Source organism: Carettochelys insculpta, chromosome 26, assembly GCF_033958435.1.
Source record: "Carettochelys insculpta isolate YL-2023 chromosome 26, ASM3395843v1, whole genome shotgun sequence".
Taxonomy (NCBI): domain Eukaryota; kingdom Metazoa; phylum Chordata; order Testudines; family Carettochelyidae; genus Carettochelys; species Carettochelys insculpta.
This window is the reverse complement of record NC_134162.1, coordinates 17,358,535-17,385,622: the sequence shown is the minus strand read 5'-3', so window position 1 is coordinate 17,385,622 and position 27,088 is coordinate 17,358,535.

Sequence of the window (27,088 nt, the reverse complement as noted above, 5' to 3'; positions counted from 1 at the left end):
TCATAAAGCCAGCAATACATGATGTCACATACTCCAAACACATAATATGCATTGCAGATTTTTCCAGCAGCAGGGATATTCAAATCCAACTGATGGCTTTCCAAAACAGCCCCCATCTTCAGATCACAAGCCATAGTAAATTTCTACAAAAATGGGAAGCAAGAGTCACAAAACACACACACACCCCCACCCCCCCCCCCCGGGATAGGCACCCAGTCAAATGCATTTCACGCCTTCAGCATGCAGCAAAATAACCCAATGTCCAGAACGATAATACTTAACTGGCATGTGGAACAGCAGCTCCACCACTTCCACACTGGTACACATTCAACTCTTCTATAGGACCACAAAAGAGTCCCTGCCAAAAATATATATAAAAAGGGAACAAGAGCCCTATTTAAGCCTCATAGAGCACAAGGAAAACACACAACTATGTGAGGTTTCCAGTGAAATCTGTTTCCACACACACACACACCCCATCTTCAGCATGCACATGCACATCTCATGGTCAATAGCTTACTTAACTTGCATGCAGGACAGCAACTCCACAGCTTTCAAAACACACAAGATACATTCAAGGCTTCTCCAGCAACACAATCCTCCATAATCACAGACCACAATAACTTCTTAGACAAAATGTGAGACCTAAGTCACATAATTAGGGCCCACAGAACAAAACCCAACCATGGCCACTCCCAATATATACACATATGATGCTCCCAGTGACAGTCACCCAGTGAAATCCATTGTGTCTTCAGCATGCAACAGATAACCCAATCTCCTGACCAATAACAATACTTAACTGGCATACAAGACAGCAGCTCCACTGCTTCCAAACAGTTAAAAAGCATTCAGCTCTTCTGAAGGACCACAGAAGAGTCTCACTTCCCTATATATAATTTTTTTTAAATGTAGGAACAAGTGCCACATATGTAAGCCCCATAGAAAACAAGGGGGGGGGAAACAAAACAAAAAACCCACTGCTGTGTGAGGTTTCTAGTGACAAAGACCCAGTGAAATCCATTTCCCATCTTCAGCATGCAACACACATCCATGTCTCCTAGTCAATAGCTATACTTAACAGCAACTCGACAGCTTCCAAAACAAAAGATGCATTCAAAGCTTCTCCAGCAACACAATCCTTCATAATCACACACCAGAGTAACTTCCTAGACAAAAATGGGAGACAAGTCACATAATTAGGCCCCACAGAACAAAACCAAGCATGGTCACTCCCAATATATACACACAAATGAAGCTCCCAGTGACAGTCACCCAGTGAAATCCATTGTGTCTTCAGCACGCAACAGATAACCCAATCTCCTGACTAATACTTAACTGGCATACAGGACAGCAGCTCCACTGCTTCCAAAACAGTTAAAATGCATTCAGCTCATCTAAAGGAGCACAGAAGAGTCTCACCTCCTACATTAAAACAAATTACATATATATAGGGAAGAAGTGCCACATCTGTAAGCCCCATAGAAAACAAGGGAAAAAACACTGCTGTGAGGTTTCCAGTGACAAAGACCCAGTGAAATTCCTTTCCCCATCTTCAGCATGCAACACACATCCAGATCTCGTGGTCAATAGCTATACTTAACTTGCATGCAGGACAGCAACTCCACAGCTTTCAAGACACCCAAGATGCATTCAAGGCTTCTCCAGCAACACAATCCTCCATAATCACAGACCACGGTAACTTCCTAGACAAAATGTGAGACAGTCACATAAAGCCCCACAGAACAAAACCCAACCATGGCAGCTCCCAGTATATACACATTGGATGCTCCCAGTGAAGTCCATTTCATGTCTTCAGCATGCAACAAATAACCCAATCTCCTGGCCAATAGCAATACTTAACTGGCATGAGAGACAGCAGCTCCACTGCTTCCAAACAGTTAGAATGCATTCAGCTCGTCTACAGGACCACAGGAGTGTCTCACTTCCTACACTAAACAAAATTACCTATTACATTTATTTATATACATCTATATAGGGAACAAGTGCTACATATGCAATCCCCATAGAAAACAAGGGAAAAAAAGCACTGCTATGTGAGGTTTCCAGTGACAAAGACCCAGTGACATCCATTTCCCATCTTCAGCATGCACATGCACATCTTGTGGTCAATAGCTATACTTAACTTGCATGCATGCCATCAACTCCACAGCTTCCAAAACACACAAGATGCATTCAAAGCTTCTCCAGCAACACAATCCTTCATAATCACAGACCAGAGTAAATTCCTAGACAAAATGGGAGACATAAGTCACATAATTAGGCCCCACTGAACAAAACCAAGCATGGCAACTCCCAATATATACACACAAATGAAGCTCCCAGTGACAGTCACCCAGTGAAATCCATTTTGTATCTTCAGCATGCAACAGATAACCCAATCTCCTGACTAATACTTAACTGGCATACAGGACAGCAGCTCCACTGCTTCCAAACAGTTAAAATTCATTCAGCTCGTCTAAAGGAGCACAGAAGAGTCTCACCTCCTACATTAAAACAAATTACATATTATATATTTTATTATATATATATATAGGGAAGAAGTGCCACATCTGTAAGCCCCATAGAAAACAAGGGAAAAAACACTGAGGTTTCCAGTGACAAAGACCCAGTGAAATTCCTTTCCCATCTTCAGCATGCAACACACATCCAGATCTCGTGGTCAATAGCTATACTTAACTTGCATGCAGGACAGCAACTCCACAGCTTTCAAGACACCCAAGATGCATTCAAGGCTTCTCCAGCAACACAATCCTCCATAATCACAGACCACGGTAACTTCCTAGACAAAATGTGAGACAGTCACATAATTAAGCCCCACAGAACAAAACCCAACCATGGCAACTCCCAATATATACACACATTGGAAGCTCCCAATGAAATCCATTTCGTGTCTTCAGCATGCAACAAATAACCCAATCTCTTGGCCAATAGCAATACTTAACTGGCATGAGACACAGCAGCTCCACTGCTTCCAAACAGTTAGAATGCATTCAGCTCGTCTACAGGAGAGTCTCACTTCCTACACTGAAAAAAAAATTACCTATTACATTTATTTATATACATCTATATAGGGAACAAGTGCCACATATGCAATCCCCATAGAAAACAAGGGAAAAAAGCACTGCTATGTGAGGTTTCCAGTGACAAAGACCCAGTGACATCCATTTCCCATCTTCAGCATGCAACACACATCCACGTCTCCTGGTCAACAGTTATACTTAACAGCAACTCCACAGCTTCCAAAACACAAGATGCATTCAAGGCTTCTCCAGCAACACAGTCCTTGATATCACAGACCACGGTAACTTCCTAGACAAAATGGGAGACAGTCACATACTTAAGCCCCACAGAACAAAACCCAACCATGGTCACTCCCAATATATACACATATGAAGCTCCCAGTGACAATCACCCAGTGAAATCCATGTTTTGTCTTCAGCATGCAACAGATAACCCAATCTCCTGACTAATAATACTTAACTGGCATACAGGACAGCAGCTCCACTGTTTCCAAACAGTTAAAATTCATTCAGCTCTTCTACAGGACCACAGGAGAGTCTCACCTCCTACACTGAAAAAAGTTACATCTATATAGGGAACAAGTGCCACGGATCTGTAAGCCCCATAGAAAACAAGGGAAAAAGACACTGCTATGCGAGGTTTCCAGTGACAAAGACCCAGTGACATCCATTTCCCATCTTCAGCATGCAACACATATCCACGTCTCCTGGTCAACAGTTATACTTAAAAGCAACTCCACAGCTTCCAAAAACACACAAGATGCATTCAAGGCTTCTCCAGCAACACAATCCTTCATATCACAGACCACGGTAACTTCCTAGACAAAATGGGAGACATAAGTCACATACTTCAGCCCCACAGAACAAAACCCAACCATGGCAACTCCCAATATATACACATAGGAAGCTCCCAGTGAAATCCATTTCATGTCTTCAGCATGCAACAAATAACCCAATCTCCTGGCCAATAGCAATACTTAACTGGCATGAGAGACAGCAGCTCCACTGCTTCCAAACAGTTAGAATGCATTCAGCTCATCTACAGGACCACAGAACAGTCTCACTTCCTACACTGAAAAAAAAATTACCTATTACATTTTATATACATCTATATAGGGAACAAGTGCCACATATGCAAGCCCTATAGAAAACAAGGGAAAAAAAAAAAAAAAAAAAACGACCACTGCTATGTGAGGTTTCCAGTGACAGACCCAGTGAAATCCATTTCCCATCTTCAGCATGCACATGCACATCTTGTGGTCAATAGCTATACTTAACTTGCATGCATGACAGCAGCTCCACAGCTTCCAAAACACGCAAGATGCATTCAAGGCTTCTCCAGCAACACAATCCTTCATATCACAGACCAGAGTAACTTCCTAGACAAAATGGGAGACATAAGTCACATAATTAAGCCCCACAGAACAAAACCCAAACATGGCAACTCCCAATATATACACACAGTGGAAGCTCCCAGTGACAGTCACCCAGTGAAATCCATTTTGTGTCTTCAGCATGCAACAGATAACCCAATGCCCTGATCAAAAACTATACTTAACTGGCATACAAGACAGCAACTCCACTGTTTCCAAACAGTTAACATGCATTCAAGTCTTCTACAGGACCACAGAAGAGAGTCGCTTCCTACATTTAAAAAGAAGTTATATATGGGGAACAAGTGCCATATATGTAAGCCCCATAGAACACAAGGAAAACCACACAACTATGCAAGGCTACTAGTGACAAGGACCCAGTGAAATCCATTTCCCATCTTCAGCATGCAACACACATCCACATCTCCTGGTCAATAGCTATACTTAACTTGCATGCATGACAGCAAGTCCACAGCTTTCAAAACACACAAGATGCATTCAAGGCTTCTCCAGCAACACAATCCTCCATAATCACAGACCACGGTAACTTCCTAGACAAAATGGGAGATGTCAGTCACATAATTAAGCCCCACAGACCAACCATGGCAACTCCCAATATACACACACACACACACGAAGCTCCCAGTGACTGTCACCCAGTGAAATCCATTTTGTGTCTTCAGCATGCAACAAATAACCCCATCTCCTGATCAATAGCTATACTTAACTGGCATACAAGACAGGAACTCCACAGCTTCCAAATAATGAAGACACATTAAATTCTTCTACAGAAACAGATGTTTGGATCACAGACCAGAGTGACTTCATATGAAAAGGGGAAACAAGTCACATTTGAACCCCATAGAAAACATAGCAGATTCCAACATATATATGAAGTTGCCAGCAACCTACACCCAGCAAACTCAGTTTCCCCTCTTCAGCACAGAGCATACATCCACATCTCTTGATCAAGAGCTATACTTATCTCCACATCTTCCAAACACTTAAGATGCATGCAACTTCTCTCCAGAAGAGACAAAAATAGCTTCCTATAAAAAAAAAAGGGAAACAAGAGTCACAAAATTAATGCCTATACAGACATTGGGGGGTGAGAGGGGAAGAGACCAAAGACCCACAAACTTCTGAACACATATGCCTTAAGTTCCCAGTGACACTCACTCAGTGGAACCAACTTCCCATATACCACACAAAGCTCCAGAAATAACTATATATAACTTGTGAGCCTCACAGCAAAACCACTTGCATGAAAACAATTTCCCACCACCACATGTCACTTCCTGGACAAGTTTAGGCATAGGAGCACAAAGCCTGCAATGACAAAATTTTAACGAAAAGATTGATAAAAAATGCACAGAAAGCAATACCCTGAATACTATCATCACAAACCACCTGCCCTTATGCAAACACTGAGGACATTAGCTAGTTTTGATAATGCACACGGCACTTCACTCACATAACCAGCCTAAACTGGGTACCCACTCACACTAATACCACCAGAACTTAATAGACCAAACACTAATCCCAGTGGAATCTCCAATAATACAAATAGCACTCCCCACATGCAGGAAACATGCTAAGCCAACCCTATTCCTAGTACCCCAAGTAGCCACCTGGGTGTACTCTTGTTCCATGACTACATGACCTCAGTGATTCCATGAAGAACACTGAAATTGAAAAGGGCATTACCCCCAAGAAGCCAGCTAAAGTCACTTTCACCACCAGGAAGCCACTATGGAGACTGGACAGTCTCCCAAGTAGCTACCTGCTGTCAATGGAAAAACATTGACAATTTGTTCATGCACAACCCATAATGGCCAGCCATAACAACTTTGCTGCATGAGGGAAGTGTTATTGATAGTAAGGAGAGTACCCACCTGGCACATCTCTTCCTGCCTTGGGCTTTTTTCCTGCATTACTGCAAATGGGCACTTGACAGCACTACACCTGTGACCAAAATGCTTCGCACATTACCCCAACTGATGAAGCAGATTGTAGCAGATGAAAGCCTATGCTCCAAAATATGTTAGTCTGTAAAGGTGCCACAGACATTTTTGTATGAGAAAAATGCTAGGAGCATCATCCTCACAGGCTCATCATGAGAGACTGTGACTGCATTATAAAATCACTGCTCTGTGATGCAAGCAACGTGTGACATTACATAGACAACACATCACTTACCTCCTAGATATCACTTTCTGCTCCTGCCTTCACCAGTCTAGTCAAGCAGCATGGAGACCAAACAGGATGGATTTGCCATGGCTCACCCCCTCCACTCTAAACTCAGATCCTCCTGTATCATAGAAAGAGCCTATCACCATGCTCCCTTTGCTAAAATAAGCTATCCACCATGGCCAAAACATCTTTTAGTCTACAATAAAGGAACCCCTCACTGCTCCACAGAGGTGGATTGTTTATTAGGATGCTCACAGGCTCTTCTGAAAGCTACAAGTTAAGAAAACAAAAGATGGGAGCAGTGACCCAATGCTGGAAACTCCACTCCATAGAAGATGACTGAGCCTTGAGCATAACTAGCTGCACATGCACACTTACCCTTTCTCCAGAGAACCTATGTGTACTCTCCACACAATAGTCTCCCACTCTCCTCTCGCAAACCTGTTGACTATGGAAATGCTTTTAGAGAACTCCTGACCATAAAAGAGCAGCCTGACTGTTAAAAAGTGTTTTTTACTACCCAACCTTTTCAAGATACTTAACTTGGACAGCCCTTGCTGCTCTTGAGGTCTTTTCCTTGGTCTGTGAGCCTTCCCTCAGCCAGCAGTGTTGTGACACAAAACAGGTGTCCTTTGGTGACAAATATGCTAACAGAAGCGAACACATCTGCAAACAAAAACTGACTTGAAAGCTTATTCAAATGTTTCCTCTTTTTCTTGAAAAGAAGGACACCTGTGATATGTAAGCCTGACCCTCAGGCAACCCACCCTGCAAATAACTTCACATGTACATGTGAATGGCACTCCCCTTGCTTATCACAACCACTTGGGGTCCATGGCTAACTAAAATGCTCACATCCTTCTCCAAAAACTACATCTAGGTACAAAACAAAAAGCATAAGTAGTAATGACTTATCAGGCATACCCAAGACAGCACTGCAAGTGACAATTAAGAAGGTAACAACCAAGAATCCTGTAGCACCTTATAGACTAACAGAAAAGTTTTGAGTGTGAGCTTTCATGAGCACAGACTCAGTTCATCAGATGAAGTGAGTATCTTTACCTACATACAGGTCTCTTTCCCAAAGAAATGGAGAACATCTGGTATAGAAAGACAACAAAACTTTAACTGGAAGCCAAGTTATCACCCTCTATGCAGAGAGCTTTAGACAAACAAAGTATTTATAGGTGGATTATCAGCAAAAACATTCAGTTAAAGTATTCACACCATCACACACTTGACTACTGTGCTTCAGCTATAGTCTCCTACCACAAGCATACAGACAATACAAAATAGGGGTATTGAATAGCAACCATGACACAAACCAAACATACTACAAATAACACCCAATAAAATAAAAACACACAACATCTAAATACTACATAAACCATAAACACATTATATTAGCTCTCATTATCAAGACTCACCAAAGCTATCAAGACCACTAAAAAGCACCATCCACATTTACTGAAAACATTGCAACACTAAATGATTCCCCTAGGCCTGCAGACCCAGCTTAAATACTACCCTAAGCTCCACCCACCCAATTTCCCAGAATGCCTTGGAGGCCAAGGGAATCTATAAAAGCAGATATCAGGGGCACAGCTACCTTTCAATTCACTTCTATGTTAACAGTAACAAGTATGGTTCTTTTTCACATTTGTCTTTTACAAGATGGTCTCAAACTCTGTGACTAGGTAAGATTAAAGTTACTATATTTCAGTATCATAAAAAAATAAATCCTGCTCAGACAGTGGTGGAAGAAGTTGTGGGGGGAGCAGTTAGGGTGAGTGCAGTCCTATTTGTGTTGATGTAAGCAATTCAGAAATACTGCCATTGTCTATGCTGCCTGACACTATTTCCTGCATGCTTGAAAAATTGAGTGACTGGGGCCAAAGCAGGTAACTCTGATCTCATACTCTAGACAGATAGTAGTGTCACACCCTGTTGCAGTGCTGGGGCTGTTGGTATGGGCCACAGATGCTGATCATCCCCACGGCTGACTAATGGAAACTGTAAACTGTAAGCACTTATGCTTTGACATCCCCCCATCCAAGTCATTGTTGGCTCCCCACTTGCTTCCAGAGTCCCTCCTATCAACATCTCTACTCCCCCTCTCTATCCCAGGAAAGAGACAGAGGTCTCAAAGCTCAGAAATTACACACTGCCTGATCCCCCCTCACCCCACCACCACTAACGTAAGAGTAGCATCAGTCACACCAGTGAATGGAGCAAAGGGTGCAATTGCCGAGGGGCCCAAGCAATTTAAAAGGGCCCATAGATCCCAACCACCACCAGTAGCTCAAAAGGGACAAAGGCTTCCTACCCACCCTCATGCTGTCCTCCTCACAGAGCAACCTAGGAAATAGATGACAGGGGAGAAGGATCACATCATGAAGTATATTTTAACCAGCATGTAGCTGTGCTAACAATCATGTAGCACTACTCTGTGTTATTGCCATTAATGACTCACAATTAAGGAAATGATTTTTAGTGGAGTGCCAACCCATTGCCTGAATAAAACACACAAGTAAGGCTTGGTTTTCCTTTCTATTAACAAAGGGAATTTATTTCTGTAATTATATTTACCTGATTGTTTACAGAGCACAATCATGCATATCAGGGGTGAGCAAACTTTTACTTTGGGCTCTTTCCTTTTTTGGTCTTAAAATTAGCCCCCTCACTGCAAGCTGTGGGAGAACCACAGGAATAGATATTGAGGGGGACCCAGAACGGGGATGGGAAACTTGAGGCGGGGGTGGGCTGAGGTTCCAGGAGGTGCCCTAAAATGGGAGGATCCCTGTAGACTACCACAAAGGGAACCCAGAAGAATACTTTATCAAGCCAGGAACTCACCAGCTGCCCACTCTGCTTGTCTCAGAGCCTCTGTGCATTCTGATTGGCCAAGTGGCAGGCAAGGAGCTCACAGGACAGCTGAGCCAACAGATGCTGCAAAGAGGCAAAAGAGGGCTCCCTTGGTGATATGGGGGAAGGGAACATGAAGCCAGTTCTCTCTCAGGCACCACCAGTCAGCAAATGCAGCACAGAGCATATGACTGGAGAAAGGCTGCAGGAGGCAGCACAGCTGATTGCTGCACCCTGTCGGGGATTTTTATCTCTAGGACATAATCTCCCCCGTGTGTCAGGGAAACAAGCCTCTGGCTGAGGTAAAATCAATACTGGGACATGCAGAATCTAAAAAGCATATAGGTGGCCATTTTGTGGCCCACCTACAGCCATTTTGGGGTAATTAGCTCCCCTGGTAACTTGAATCCATAAAGCTAGGATCCAAACAGAGCCCTCTGATTGGTCCAAGGGAGTGGGCATCTGCCAGCTTCCAGAACCTTCCACTGAGAGAGAGGACCTGATTGAAAACCATAACATAAATCATGAATATGGAAATTGCCTTATGAGTAATCATGAAAAGTCCCTATAAATTCAGGGCTCTCAGCCCATTTGGATTCATTCTTTCTGCCTTGCTTCTTCAGACTGAACACTTGTCCTAAGAAGACTGTGATCAAGACTCCTACAGCACAGAGACCAAAGTTACAGAGTGAAATCACTGAGGGAACAAGCTCTCTAGGTGGCTCTGCTTCAGGAGCTAAAAGAAATTACTGTGGCAACTGCTCTCTGGGTGGCTCTGCCAGAGCTAAATCATTTTAGCAATTTTCCTCGGGGGGGCTCTGCCTTAACAGCTAGAAATCACTGTGGCAGCCTTTTCCCTAAGTGGCTTTGCCTGAGAGCTATAGAAATCACTGTGGCCTCAAAGCTGAGGCATTGTTTTGAGCAGCTGCTTCAGCTCCCTATCAAGGGAAGCAAGAATCAGCAAGGAGGCACTGCCAAACAAGCGCCTCTACACACCCCAGCACGGCACTTGTGTCCAGGAGCGGCAAGTGGGTTCTCAGGCATTCCCACCGGGTGGCAAACTGGCCCGTGGCTCCGGCCTTGGGTACTGCGTGCCCGGTGAGGGAAACCTAGGACCCACCAACACCATCGCTGCTCCATCCGCCACACCAATGCATGCAAGCAGCGCTGGTGCTGGGGTACTTCCTGACTCCACCGGATTGGACAACTCCTCGAACTCAACTACACCGGATTGGACAATTGCTCGGACTTGATGGAACACCAGATTGGACACTGCCTCACAGAACACGTAATTTGATTGGGTCTATGGCACAGCCAAGCCATAAGCCTCATATATCTAAGACACTTGGTGGGCACCAGAGGCCCTTAGTGGGGAGTGGGAGATTTGTGACTCCCACTGTACCATCTCTCAATGGGGGGAGGGTAACACCTGGGGGTCCGACCCCTTAAGGCCAGATGTGCAAAGCCTACCACACTTAATTAAGAAGACCTAGTTAAGACTTGTTATAATTATAATGTTATTGCAGTTTAATGTTGGTGGTGGTTTTATACATATATATATCAGTTTACAGTATTAATAACTTAAATAGTAAACCAAAATAAGTTCTAGCAAGTTTATGAAAACTTCTGTAAGGAAATACCTATAACCCCTTTCCTCTCCCTTTCCCTGTCTATTTTATTCATTCCGAGTGGGCTAAAGGTCCTGTGAAAAAGGGTGGGGTTTGGAGGTTATTCAAGGGCAAAAGACCCGGTTGCCTCTGCCACTACCCATTTGGGCCGGGAGTAGCGACCTGGCCCAGGTCTTCCTTCCCTCTTCCCATTTCTCCCCTTTTAATTAATCCCTTTTTTCCTTTGCAGAGAGAGAAATATATCACCACAGGTTTCCAGGATGGATCATGCATCCATTTTTGTAAGTTAGAGTGTAGTCAAAATAGAGGTGTTAAACTGGTTTGTTTCTGTTGCTATTGTGTTTTGTTTGTTAATAAATTTGTTATTGGTTCCCTTTTATCCCTGTGTTGGTTCCTTCTCTCCCTGATTGGGTGCATGCCTGCTAGGGGGTGGGTGGACCTGAGGTGGAGTTCCATTGCCCTTTAGTGATTGCATTACTCCTCCTGCCGGTGGATGGTGGGACTCCCCCTTCCTCAAGGACCCTGGGTTCTGGCCCCAGCTCACCCACAGGTCAGCTGGCCACCACATCGTGGGGGGAAGCCAGCAGGCGCTGTCACACCCCACCCTGATTTTAAATGCCACCCCCCCCCAGTGAAGACACCCTCAGTTTGCACACTCCTCATACATATGAAGCTGTAACCTTCAACTCCATGATGACTATAAGGATCCTAGAGGGAAACTTATTTCTGTGCTTACAGAAGCAGGGCCTGAGTGAATGCTTCACTAACAGCTAGCCAGATTGGCAAAGAGACCCTACCTATATCTAGGTACACAAAGTTTTGTCAGGATTTTTAACATCTTTGGACATAATCATGCTCATGGGCTAGGGATTACATGCCTTTGGCTGTGTAAAATCAATGCAGACACATGAAATTCTGAAGTGTCACAGGCTGCCATTTAGCAGCATTACCAAGGGTCACTTTGTGTCAGTTAGCTCCCCTGGTAACTTGAACTCATGAATAATTCATAATCATGAATTTGAATACAGGCCTCTGATTGGGCAAAAGTCTGGATTTCCAGAACCTTCCGTGCCCAGGAAGACCTGTTCGAGAATTTCACATTTATGGAAATCAGGTCATGAGTAGGGATACATAATTATTTATTTACCAACTCAGTGAATATAAGCAGGGCTTGCCTACCATTCTGTGGCCCTTGGGAACACAGGCAAGGATTCTGTGCTGCTGTACAGGGAGGTGTGGCTGCTGGGCCAGTGTCCACCACTCCCTCAGGCTAGCACTAGAGACAAAGAACCATCCCACCCCCACAGCAGCTGAATCACTCACCTGTGCTAAAATCACCACAGCATTGCGGTGCCAACAGGCCCAAGTGGCGCCATCGCTCCCCAGCAGCAAGCAGCCTTAGAGGGGAAGTGACTGGGTGGCAAACTAGCCTGCTGCAAGGCAGGTACTGCATATCCAGTCACTGAACCCTGAGGTCACTATCACATCTCTGGCCCCGCCGTCACTGCCCCCTTGAAACCTGACTCACCAATTTCAACTCACCTACCACACTTAACATTTACCCCTGGACAAGACATGTAAAACTACGTAGCTATACAGACATTTTAAATACAACAACCTGTGACATCTGGACCCCCATTGGCAGAGTAGGGGTCGCACCCCTTCTGTGGGCTTCCCTGATGGGGGAGGCACAGTCCCCAAGGGCTTGACCCTCAGCCCAGGCTGAGTTCCAACATTTATATAAAGAAAAATAAAAAGCACATTTAATCAATAATCATTGTTAGTATTGTTGTCTACATATATATTTAGATAATAGTTAATATTGTTAGCAATAGAAAAGATAATGGGAAGGTTTAACCTCATCCCTGACCCAGGGAAGAGCATATTGCCTCCTGGGATCACATATGTAGTTGGGCCCCACAAAAGGAGTTACACAAGGCTTCCCAAAAAGAGGAACAGCCTTGACTGGCTCAAGGGTCCAACTATTAGGAGCAGGTTAGCAACCTGCCCCCAGTAAGGGGTGAAGCCAGCAACTTCACTCCACCCTTTACAGGAAACAGAAGGGATTTAAAAACCCTTACCAATTTATATCTATCTGCATTAAATAACCTAACCTATATTGATTTTTTTGCCTTCCAGTTCAATAAAAGTAAAAGATGAAATAGCATACGGAAACAATGTATATTTTAAGTCTTGAGCACTAGTTAGTGGGTTTTTTTCTGGTATCTAATAAATTGTTTAGTTTTGTTTCAGTCAAATCGTTGTCCTGGTCTCCTTATCTTGGCCAACCACTTCCCTCCAGGAGGCCTAAGCAGGGTCCAGGGTGTAATAGGGCAGCACTCTGGCTTCAGGGTTGTAGCAGGGACCGAGCCTGGATCCTGGGATCTGTGATTCAGGAAGTTCACGTCCTCCTTGCGAGGGACTCGTTTAAACATCACTATCAATATCCCGTCCATCAAAAGAGTTCCCATAAAGTTTGACCCTGCTTTGCTTAGTTAGCTCTCCAGTACCTGGACCAGGGTATTGCTCATGGTAATCAACTTCATTTTGACTCCATGTCACCTAAGTTACCACTGAACACTGCTGATCCAGTTAAAGTGATACCAATGTGACACTAATTGGAAATACAGAAAAGCAAGCCCCCCGCCCCCCCAAAAAAAAAGAGAATTTCCATTTACCAAAGCATTGGTGGTAATGCTCTGGATTGTCACAGCCTTGTGAATGTAAAAGGATGAGGCAGGTTTTCTGATCAAGAGACAAAGCAGCCTGAATGTTCTTGACCATTTTCCATTTGAGACAAGGTTGTTTTGTTAACTAAAGAAGCAGCTCTTTTTCCTACCCTGCCTAAGAACTAAAAGCACTAGAACCTGAAATCACTCAAGATGGTAAGACATGTTCTGTGCAGCCTGCACAAATATGAATGTCCACAAACACATGCAGCAGTCACAGCCAAGAGGTAGAAGACAGCACATGCCATCTTATGGCCAGAAAAGTGGCAGCAGTCAAAAGGTGCATGGTGAGCAGCCTTCAGCGTGAGTAACCTAACTCTCTCTCTCCTCCTCCAAGATAAAAATTAAATGTTCAGATGTACTTCTCCATTCTGGGTCTGCTCTGACCAAAGGCAGCAAATGTGATGGGAGCATGTGTGTCTACACACCCAGTTAGTGGTGTTTTCACAACATCAATGGACTTCCCAGCAGCTATGTAAAGTTTGTTTTCTACACTCAGACTCCATGCTTGTGAGGGAGGAAGGATTGCCTCCCAGATGCCAAGGGATGGTGGGTAGGTTTCCAGGTTACAGTGATGGGGCTTTGGCAAGCTGGGTTTTACTAATGGAAAGGAACTCCCTAAATATTGAACCCAGGCTGAGCTGCTGCTGGCTTCACCTGGAAGAAGGGTGACACACAAGTTGTTTCACAAGTTATTACAAACACAATTTGAATATAAAAATTCTTTAGCTACACTGCCTCAATTGATCTGGCACTATTTTTCTTTAAAAAGTGCTGCTTTAGTGATTAAAACCTACATTCGCAATCTAGCAGCACACTTATTTGACTGTATGGCTTATTAGACTGTGCTTTATTATTGGTCTTCAGATGTGCTGGCAGTCATTACTAATGTAGTAGTCTGTCAGATGTTTACTGGTTCCAGCATGCATGTACTCCATCTGTGTGCTGCCCTGTCTTGCAGCAGGTAATGAGCACAACAGATGCCTAGGAAAACTCACCAACTTCAGAATCAGACAAGCCATGAAGGCAGCAGGCCAAATTTGTCAGTGAAGTATGTTGCATCCTACTGAACATCCCATGTGACATACATTAAGGCAACAAAATGCTTATACAGCCTAATTGAGAGACTGCTATGTTTGGGGAACAGAAAAAACTGTTATACCAATAAAAATGTTTGCTTTTATTAAACAAGACCAATTACAATGAAACATCACAACACTACCTTTGCTGGCAAGCAAGGCTCTTCAAAAAGATAAAAGTGCACAATGGTGATTAAGTTCTACTACCATACTGAAAATTGTGGGTTACTCAACACTCCTTTTGCCACAAGAGCTGGGCTGTAATACACAACGTACAGGAAAGAGGCTGTTAAATTCCACCTCAGCATTGAAAGAGCATACTAACGGGCACATTTTGCACCACATGCAAACCCTTTTTCATTGATCCTCTTAGGACACACATATCTGTGTTAAGGTGTTATGGAATTGCTCACCAGCCACCCCAACAGGGCTAGGTCCGACTCTAGGATCCCGCAAATACTACATTAAGGGCCCGATCCAAAACACAGGTTTATTGATGTACAGAAGTACAGCTCGAGCTGGGTGCCTCCAGGGAGGGACCCCGCCTTGCAGAAACCATTAACAATTATACCCCCACAGTCTGTAACACCGCCCATGCCCCTGCCCAGAGTCCAATCCCCTAATTTGAGTAGGGGTCTTCACTCTTCCTAATTGGATGGATCCAGGTGCTGGGAAGATGATCTTGCTGTAGACGCCCGATCATCTTCAAGCAATTGTTATCCAAACTCCTTGCATTCCTCTCTCATTGATGTCTTTTCAAACTCCTTTTCTGCTCATCGAGAACCAGTTTCTACCGGTTTTGCAGCCGCCTCCCTATTATTCTGCTCACGTCAGCCTCACCTGGGCCTAAGGCTTCAACAAATTTAGTGACTAGTGCTAAGCTAGGAGAATAAAATTTCTTATAACATTTCTTAAAGCATGTATACCAGTGATTCCCCATCACAATAACTTGGAAATAACAGCAATCCAAATAACCACAATAACAGTAAAACCATTGCTGAGGCTCATAGGAACAAGGGTCCCCTATACATGGATAGGCCCAACTAGGTGATGGTTTACCAGTTACTTGAGTCCACCAGTAAAGTATTACAAGGATAATACAAATTATTCCACACAGGGTCAGGGCCACTCCAAACCCAGTTCAGCCAAGGTCAGACATGGAAGAGATGACTTATCCACTCTATTCTCTTCCGGAGTTCACCCAAGCACATCAGCAGGAGAGTCAGGAGGTTGTTCACTCACAATGCACTCTGCTTTCTCTGTTGCAGGCAGGGTGGCAAGGCGCTTTACCTGGGTATGGTGAAACCAAATGTCTTTCCCAGCAACCTTAACAGCAAAATAAGAGGTTAATAACACCACATAAGGACCCTCCCACTTTGGCTCACGCTTAGTTTTCCATGAATGTACCTTAATCATTACCCTGTCTCCTGGCTGAATATCATGCACTTTTATCTCCATGGGAACGGTTTGACCCTATGTAGCTTGGTTCCACATACTTTCAAAGCGCCTTTGCATCACCAGAACATACTGGGTTAATCGCTCATCTCCATCCAAGAGGCTGGTCCTGGCTGGGATATAAGTCCCTGGAATGGCTAACTGGCGCCCAAACAGCACTTCTGCAGGGGAGACCCACTAGTTGTCTAGGGGTTATGTGAACCTCCCATACAACCAAATTCAGAGCCTGTGGCCACCTCAGACCTGTATGTGAGCAGACCCTTGCTATCCTACTTTTAAGGGTTCTGTTCATCCTTTCCACATGTCCCAAAGACTGGGGGTGGTAGGAAGTATGTAGCTCCCTGTGAATCCCTAACACTTGGTACAATTTTTCCAGAATCCCTGCATAAAAATGTGACCCCCTATCTGAATCTATTACCTCTGGTACTCCATATCTAGGGATAATGTCCTTTACCAAAGCTTTAATGACTGCAGCAGTATCAGCCTTTCGGGTTGTAAAGGCTTCCACCCATCCACTCAGTTGATCCACAATCACTAAAAGGTGCTTGTATCCTTCTGCTGGTGGCATATCCGCATAGTCAATCTGTAGCCGCTGGAAAGGGAAATAAGCCCATGGACGGCCCCGCCTCTGAGTTTTTGGGCAAGTATCAGCAAACTTCTGGCAGGTGGGGCAAGCTGTGACAACCCGTTTTACTGCAGCATAAACTCCCAGTGCTGCCCAAGTCTGTAAGATACGAGCCGCTATAGTTGTGCTGCCTCCATGGCTCCGATCATGGTACCATCTGGCCACTGGTAACAGGTATCGGCGAGACAAGATGGGTTTTCCCTGCAGGATCCAGATTCTGTTATTGTCCTGCACAGCTTCCCACTTCCTCCAATCCGTTATTTCCTTATCCGGTACATCTGCATACAGCTTAGCTGGATCTGTTACCTCTGGCCAATTCGTAGGAGGGATGGCAGCAACTCCTAGGTACACTTGTCGGGCAGCTGCTTTCGCTGCTCAGTCTGCAAATGCATTCCCTTTGGCTATGTCAGAGACACTTTTTGTATCGGCTGGGCAGTAGATTACAGCAATCTCCTGTGGAAGTTGTATAGCTTTGAACAATTCCTGTACTTCTGGTCTATTGGCTATAGCCTTTCCTGCTTAAGTGAGAAAACCTCTCTTTCCACAACATTCCTGTTGCATGACAAATTCCAAAAGCATACTTAGAATCTGTGTAAATATTCACCCGCAATCCGCTGCTTACCTCTGCTGCCCGGGTTAATGCAATCAGTTCAGCACCCTGGGCACTCATCAATGGGGGTAGAGGCTTTGCTTCAATCACCTTATTCAGATCTGTGACTGCGTATCCCGATCGATGTTGTCCCTCCAGATAATATGAAGGCCCGTCTGTAAAGAGTAGTAAATCCGGATTTTCAAGGGCCTCATCCCGGAGATCCTCACGGGGTCTGCTAGAACTAAGAATTACCTGCTCGCAGGAGTGGTGCAGTTCGCTATCCTCTGGTAGTGGCAGCAGCGTTGCGGGGTTCAGGACATTACATCTCTTCAGGGTCACACTGTCTGCTTGCAGTATAGTTAACTCGTATCGGTGTGCCCTCTGTGGTGACAAAGCTTGAGTAGCATATTGTTTTAATAACAGTTCTACTTCATGAGGTATATACACCGTTAGGGGGCACCCAAGTACTATAGGTCTGGTCTTTTCCAGCATCTCTGTGGTGGCTGCCACAGCTCTGATGCACCCTGGCGTGACATTAATAACTGCATCCAATTGTACAGAATAGTAAGCAACAGGTCTGCGGTGGGGCCCCAGAGTCTGAGTTAGCACTCCACTAGCAACACCTTCATTTTCATGAACGAACAACTCAAAAGGTTTGCTATAGTCCGGAAGGCCTAGAGCTGGACTGGATGCTAGAGCTGTTTTAACCTTGGTCAAGGCTGTCTCTCGTTCAGGGCCCCACGCTATAGGTTCGATTTCCTCTTTCCGAATGGCCTCTATTAAGGGTTTGGTTAGTTCTCCTAAGCCTGGAATCCAGGCCCTGCAATACCCTACCGCTCCTAGAAACCCCCTAAGCTGTCTCTTGGTTAATAGCCAGGGTATCTCAAGAATGGCCTTAACCCAGTCCGGATCTACCAACTGCATGCCCTCATTTAAAATAAACCCTAAGTATTTTACCTCTGGCTGACACAGCTGGAGTTTGGATGGAGACATGCGATGCCCTTTCTCTGATAAGGCTTTACATAAAAAGACAGCATCTTTTAAACATTCTTCACAATTTTTGCTTGCTACCAACAAATCATCCACATACTGAACCAATCTCGAGCCCCCTGGGAGTTCAATATCTTCCAAATCATTTTTGAGAATCCTTGAGAAAATAGTAGGGCACCCGGCAAACCCCTGTGGCAATCTAGTCCATGTTAGTTGCTGTCCCTTCCAAGTGAAAGCAAAAAGATTTTGACTTTCCTCTGCCACTGGGATACTAAAAAAAAGCAGCTGTAAGATGAATTACAGTGAAACATTTTGCCCAATGCGGAATCTGCAACAACACGGTTGATGGATCAGGTACCACCGGGTGGGGGACAACAACATGCTGATTTATAGCCCTTAAATCCTGGACGAACCAGTATTCCGGATCTCCATCAGCATCTAAACGATTTTGTTTTGACCAGCAAAATAGGAGTATTAAAAGGTGACTCTCAAACTCGCAATATCCCCAACTTTAAATAGTGATCAATTTGCTTCTGAAGGCTTTTCTCTGCCTCCTTTGGAATCGGATACTGTTTAACTGCAGGGGGAGGAGCCTCTTTAGTTTTTACAATTACTGGCTCCGCCGATTTCAACAGCCCTACGTCCATCCCCAAAGAACTCCATAGTGACTGTGGGACCGCTTCCAAGCCCTTTGGTATTTTAAATGATCCTGCTCCTATTTCCTTGCCCTCAGCCAGGACACAGGAGCCTAAAATGACCAATTTCACTCCATCCGGCTGCAAATAGATCTGAGTATCAAGGGCTTGAAGAAGATCCCTTCCCAGGAGGCAAGAAGGTGATTCCGGAGAAATCACAAAGCAGCCCCACACCTCCTTTCCCCCTATGGTTAAGAAAAGGGGTTTAGTGAGAGCCCTTTCCCAATTACCCCGCACACTGTCAGAGTCTAAAGATCTTCTTCCTTTTGGTTCAAAATTTAGAAGTGAGAGTGTAGCCGCAGTATCTACCAAAAAGGGAAATTCATGCCCATCGATTTTACCCATAATTTGCCCTTGTAGATTTAGATCTAGACACCCCAAAACTAGCCCAGTTGCTTCGAAACCCCCCAACTTCTCCTGTTCTAGTCATTGCCAGCTTGTTGCTCCCCCAGTTTCCACATTCCACTCCTCCTGATTCCACTGCTGTCCACCCGCTCTTGGCGGCTCAGCTCCCAGGGGCTGTACCAGACATTCCCTTTTCCAGTGCCCCCTTTCTCCACAATAATTGCAACAATCGTTCGGACCCGGACCTCGATTTCTATTTCCCGAATTCCACCTACCCCTACCCTCCTCTTTCTCGGTTCTGGTTTCTCCCTCGTCCCATTCCTTCCCGGATAGCTGCTGCTAACACACTTACTTCCTCCTCCTGCTGCTGCCTTTTACTTTTGGCTCTCTCTTCTTCCCAGCTATTATAGACAAACACAGCAAGACAAACTATTTCTTCCATCATTTTCCCTGGCCAATCTGGAACATGCTTAGAGAAGTACTTCTTTATGTCCAGGGCTGACTGATCTACAAATGTAGAGACCATCAAGCATCTATGTGCCTCTGCCTCTGGGTCAATACCACCCCCATATACCCTAACCTGCTTAAATAGTTGGGCAAGGAAAGCGGAGGGGTGCTCATCTGGCCCTTGCAGACATTCCCGCACCTTAGACCAGTTAGCAGTCTGTTGGCCTGCCATCCTTATGGCTTCCTCTATGCCCTGCCTAGCCCTGTGTAAAGTCCGACAGTCCGCCTCATTATTGTGGACCCATCCCAGATCAGCTGCTGGCCACGGGGTGCAGGCATCCCCACCAGCCACCTGTTCCGCCCAGTGGCGGTTGGCATTTAAAATTGCATACCGTTCATCTGGGGTAAACAAAGTCTCCAGAAGTATCTGCACATCTACCCAAGTAGGGTCATATGTCCTGAATATTCCCTGAATCATCTGTAAAACCTTTTCTGGGTCATCTCTGAGTCTGGGGAGCTGCTGGCCCCAAGTAATCATATCCTGGGGTCTCCAAGGTTTATGAACTTTATTAGTATAAACCACACGTGCTCCCCTATCGCCTTCCCTCACTGACACCGGGACCACAGTCAGAGAGGCCTGATAGACAGTAGGAGAAGAGGGAGGAGGTGAAAGAGGAGATATAGCAAGAGGGGGTGCATAGGGTGGAGCGGATTCCACAAGCGCAGGTGCAGAAGTAGAGCTCTGTAAGGCCTTTAAAGAAATTTTTCTAGGCTTCTCTTTCTGCCTAGCAAATGCCCAATTATCCCACACATACCAGTAATCCATTTGTTTAGGGAACCTGCTTTCCAATTGTTCGTGCAAAAAATTTAATTCTTGTAAATTCTTTGTAAATTTAATTCTTGTGAATAAAGGAAAAAACCCACAAACGCTTATTCACAGCCAGGTATGCAGAAAGCTCAGGACTGTTCATGTTTCATTAGAATGATGTCCAGGGAGCTCAGGTCCACTTCTTCCCACCCAATCTCTTGTCAGGGCTCCTGCGTGATTCTCTAGCAAAGGAACCACAAAAAGCCTAGCAAGAACCATGGACTACGCTAAGCTCTACTGGTCTGATAAATCTCACCTTCATACCCTACTCCCTGTCCCATCTGTACGGGCCCCACTCGATGAACAGACACTGAGTCAATCACCAGTCTCAGCTCCACCCACACACCCAGTAGTCTCTTACATCCATTTCCACTTCCCAAGATCTCCTAAGACCCTGCCTGAGGGAATGTACACCTGGAAGCTTACTGGTTTCCCATGGAAGTAGTTGAAATAAGCACAGGTGAAGAAAAAAATTGAAAAACCATGTTGGCCAACACACTAAAGAACAGAGAGGAAACAAACATGCTACATGGAGTCATCCTGGATCTAACTGAGCAGCCCCTTAAAATGGTGACCTGGTCTCCCCCTTGTAACCACTGCTGCTAGTCTGGAAGCTCTGCTTAACACCCATCTCACAGTAACAGGGTATCCCTATGTGGAGCCAGGTGGGCCACAAGCAAACCCCTTGCCAAACCAGACACTCATCTCACTGACAGTGGACCTGCTCTGCTCCTGGCTGGACAGCTCTCGCATCACATCCACGATGCTTATCAACTTGCTGCTCTCTCTCACTTTCTTCACATGAAAGGAGAAGATTTTGATGGGCAATTTCCTTTCCCTGGGTACTCAATGCAGCACAAAGCATGTGTTTTGGAGGAAAGAGGGAAAACAACCACCAGCTCAGTTGACAATGTCACATTATTTCTCTCTCTCACATCTAACACAATGCAGGCTTCCATCAGCCACCCCACCCCCCATCCCCATTAGAGTTGGAGGGCAACAACCGCAAAGCATCACATCTCACCTACTTCCAACATAGTCAGCAAATACAGCAGACTCCTGTCACTCCCTCAGACTTAATTCCACAGAGCCCTAGGCCCCATGTAGGAGCAGACAGATGCTGAAGCAACCTACAGCAAGTACACATGAGAAACTCAAAACCTGACCCCTTACTCACAGTCAGTTATGAAGGCAGAAAGTTCAGGATTGTTCACATCTCCTTAGGACACCCATACTACTTGGATTCATTTTTGCCAGCTTCTCCTCTGGCTGGGGCTCTGAACCATTCCTCTGCAAATGCCACTGAACAAAAACAGCCCCAGCCTAAGCCATCCCCACACCAACCTCTACATGTGTGTCTAATCTGGTCTTCACCCCTGCCTACTGCTCCCATCTACAATGGCCCCACTTGAACAGAACCTTGGTCAAAAGCCACAGTTACACCCTCACTCCCACCATCCCATGTGATTTACGTCCATCCTACTTTTTGCAAGGGCTAGCCTCAGAGGGGAAAAAACCTAGAGTACCTGCCCACATAATAGGACAGCACAAGCAAAGGACAGGACTGCGAAACTGAGTGTTGGCCAACACACTAGGGGCAAACACACAAGAGCAAAACAAGCAAAACACTACCCAGAGTCATCCTACCAGGTCCAACAACAGGAACAAGACACTCAGCTTCATCACCTGAAAAGAGAAGTTACTCACCGTAGTAACGATGGTTCTTCGAGATGTGTCCCCATGGGTGCTCCATGATAGGTGTTGGGCTCGCCCCGGCGCCGCAGATTGGATCTTTCCAGCAGTTTCGGCCGGACCGCGCATGCGCCAGTGCACGCCGCTCCCCTGCACGCTCCCGGCCATGTGCACAATCCGGTCCCCGCCAGTTCCTTGACCAACCACCTCGGATGCTCCTGAAAAACACCAAAGAGATCTGAAGGGGGGAGGATGGGTGGGTGGTGGAGCACCCACCGGGACATCTCGAAGAACCATCGTTACTACGGTGAGTAACTTCTTTCTTCCTCGAGTGTCCCCGTGGGTGCTCCACGATAGGTGACTACCCAGCAGTAACCCAAGAAAGGAGGTGGGTGATCGGGTTATGTGCAGCTTGCCCCCGAAAGGACCGCTGTCGAGAGGCAGGTATCCTCTTGGAATACCCTGTGTAGGGCATAATGCTTGGCGAAGGTGTCATAGGATGACCAGGTCGCCGCTCTGCAAATGTCTTTTAGCGCGATGCCCTTGAAAAAGCTGTTGATGCCGCCACCACCCAGGTGGAATGAGCCCGAGGCGGGGCCAGTAAAGGACTCTTTCGAAGTTCGTAGCACATCTTTATGCAGGACACAATGTGCTTCAAGATTCTCTGTGAAGAGAGACCCTCTCCTTTTGATCTGGGAGCGAGAGAGACTAAGAGTCTGTCCGTTTTCCGGAAGGACTTAGTTCTGTCTATGTAGAAGGCCAACACCCTCCTCACGTCCAGGAGGTGCAGGCGTGCCTCCTTGTTGGACCTATGAGGCTTCGGGTAAAACGAGAGTAAAATTATAGGTTCGTTAAGATAGAACTCTGAAGAAACTTTCAGAACAAAGGCTGGGTGCAGCCGTAATGTTACCGCCTCCTTTGAGAATACCACTCAGGGCGGCGTTGCCATAACTGCTGCGAGCTCACTGACCCTGCGAGCTGACGTGATTGCAAGGAAGGTTGTCTATCGTAAGGAGACGGAGGGAAACCGTGGCTAAGGGTTCAAAGGGTGGTCCCGTTAGCGCGCTGAGCACCAGGTCCAAGCTCCATGATGGTGGAAGCGGTTTCCGAGGGGGGGACAGGTTTACCAGCCCCTTCAGGAACCTGGTAACAATAGGATGGGCAAACACCGTGGGCCCTTCTTCATGCCGAAAAGCTGATATAGCAGCGAGATGGACCTTCAACAAGGACAGGGAGAGCCCACCTCTCGAGGTCCAGTAAGTATTCTAGTATGACAGGTATAGGCACTTCAAGGGGATCTAACTGCTTGGTGGAACACCATGCAGTGAATCGAGTCCATTTCTGTTTGTAGGTCTTCCTGGTGGAGATCCTTTGGCTACTTTCCAGGACTTGTTGCACTCCCTCCATACATGTACTTCTAGGGAGCTGAGCCATGGATTAACCATGCTTGTAGGTGCAGGCCTCGGGGGTAAGAATGCACTATGGACCCCTGGGCCTGCGTGAGCAGGTCCGGCGCTACCGGAAGGGGAAGCAGTTCACAATCCGACATGCGGAGAAGCAAGGGGAACCATTGCTGTCGATCCCATGTGGGGACCACTAGGATCATGCGGGCTCTCCCTCCTGGCTTTCTGCAGGACCTTGTGGATGAGCACTGTATGTGTGGGGGGGGGGGCGGGAAACACGTAAAGCAGTGGGCCCTTCCACGAAATCACAAACGCATCCCCCAGGGACCCCCGCCCCAGTCCTGCCCTTGAGCAGTATTGGAGGCACTTCTTGTTGTGCTGAGTGGCAAACAGGTCTATCTGGGGAAATCCCCATGCCTGAAAAAAATCGGTTGTAGCAGATCGGAGCGGATCTGCCACTCGTGTGAGTGCGAAGTGCCTGCTCAGCTGGTCTGCCTTCACGTTGTGAGCGCCTGGTAAGTACGAGGCTTTCAACGTTATATTGTTGGCAATGCACCAGTTCCACAGCCAGACTGCTTCTGCACATAAGGCACGGGATCGAGCTCCACCTTGTCAGTTTATATAAAACATGGTTGAGATATTGTCTGTATTGATCCCAACTACCTTGCCTTGTATGTGGTCTTGAAAGCATTTGCAGGCGTTGAACACCACTTTGAGCTCCAGAATATTTATATGCAGTGACTGTTCCGCAGGGGACCACAGTCCTTGAGTTACCTTTTCGTCAATATGTGCTCCCCACCTTATGCGGGAGGCGTCGGTGGTGAGAAAAATAGAGATTTGTGATTGGTGAAAGGGTACCCGTTAGCATGTTCTTGGGGTTTACCCACCATTGCAGGGATCTGTGCACCTCTGTCGTGGGCGACACCACCCTGCGGATGGTATGGGATGCCAGCTTGTAAACGCTCGCCAACCAACGTTGTTGGTTGCACATACGCAATTGGTCGTTCTGCACCACAAACATTGCCGCTGCCATGTGGCTGAGCAGCTGCAAGCACATTAAAACCGGCACCGTGGGGCTGTATGTAATGACTTGTACCAGGGAACCGATAGCGCAAAAGCGAGCGTCGGGTACATAAACTCTTGCTGTGATAGAATTTATGCATGCCCCTATGAACTCTGTGTCCTGTGTGGGGTCGATCTTTGATTTCGCAAGGTTGATGACCAGGCCCAGTGAAGAAAACGTGTTTGCTGTTACGCGTATCATGCGTAGTACCTCCTCTTTCGAGGCCACTTTCAGTAGGCAGTCGTCCAGATATGGGAATATAAATACCCCGTCTCTGCAGGTAGGCTGACACCACTGCCAGGATCTTGGTAAAGACTCTGGGGGCCGAGGAGAGGTCGAACGGCAGAACCTTGTATTGGAAATGTTCTTTGCCGACCATAAACCGGAGAAAACGTCTGTGAGCCAGGTGCATTGTTATATGAAAATACGCATCTTGTAAGTCGAGGGCTGCAAACCAATCTCCATCGTCCAGTGCCGTGAGTATAGAGGCGACTATGATCATCCAAAAGCGTTGTTTGCCCAAGTACCGGTTGAGGCCTCGAAGATCTAAGATGGGCCTCCAGCCTCCCCTTTTCTTCTCTGTGAGGAAGTATTGTGAATAAAACCCTTTCCCTTGAAGTCGCTCCAGCACTCTTTCGACTGCCCCTATAAGCATCAGGTGGTCCACCTCGTGCTTGAGTTTCGCCTCATTGGAGGCATCCCTGAGATGAGGCCTGGGTGGAGGTCTTGGCAGTGGGAGCGACTGAAAGGGGATCACGTAACCCGTGGCTATGATCTCTAGTACCCACTTGTCTGTGGTGATCTTTTGCCATTGTGAGTGGAACGGTCAGAGGCAATGATGGAACATTAATTGTGGATGACATTGCGCGATGGTAGTAATAGTGCAGCCCTCGATCTGTCCATCAAACTTGTTGCCTTTGGGCCTGCCCCAAGGATGCACGGCCTTGTTGGGAACGTCACCTGGGAGTTCTATACTGCTGTTGATGCCACCCTTGGTCGTAGCCCCATTGGTACTGAGCACGCTGAGGCTGGTACGGGTATCGCTGTTGTTGAGGGCAATACTTTTTCTTTCTGTATGGAGGGGTATAAATACCCAGGGCTCTGAATGTAGCTCTTGAATCTTTACTGGAATGAAGGACCGAATCAGTTGACTCTGCAAGCAACTTGTGTGTTGAAAGGGATATCAACAATTTTTGCCTGTGGATCCCTCGGGGTACCTGATGTCTGGAGCCAGGATTCCCTGTGCATGACCACTGCCGTAGCCGTTGAGCATGCTGCCATGTCCACTACGTCCAGGGCGATCTGGACTCCCGTCCTTGAGGCTGCATAGCCCTCTTGCACGATGGCCTTCAGCAACAGCTTCTTATCTTCTGGAAGCGAATCCATGAGAGAAGCCAACCTGGAGTAATTGTTGAAATTGTGGTTTGCTAGATGTGCTGCATAAGTAGCCACTCTCAGCAGCAGGTTGGAGGAGGAGTATACCTTTCTGCCAAATAGCTCTAGCTTCTTGGCATCTCTGTCCATTCCCCTCGCTTTGTACTGGGAAGTCTTCAATCTCTGCTGAGACGATTCTACCAGAGAATGTGGTTGTGGGTGACTAAACAGAAACTCCATGCCCTTCGCCGGGATGTAGTATTTCTTATCCGCCCTCTTGTTTATAGGTGGAGTGGAAGCCGGGGTCTGCCATATCGTGGTAGCAGACTCCATGATTGCTTCGTCGAGCAGGATAGCGATTTTGGACAAGGCCCGAGGGCTCAGGTTTTTGAGGAGCTTGTGGTGCTTCTCCTGCACCTCTGCTGTTTGGATGCCTTGCGTAAAAGCCACCCTTTTAAACAGCTCCTGAAACTGTTTGAGGTCGTCCGGGGGGGCGGGGGGGGAGAGAACATCCCTGGGGGCCATAGCCTCGTCAGGGGAGGACAAGGAGGAACCACTCAGGTAGACCTCCCTTGAACTCTCAGGGTCCTGCTGCCGGTGGTACACCCTCTCACTAGAGGCTTGCGAG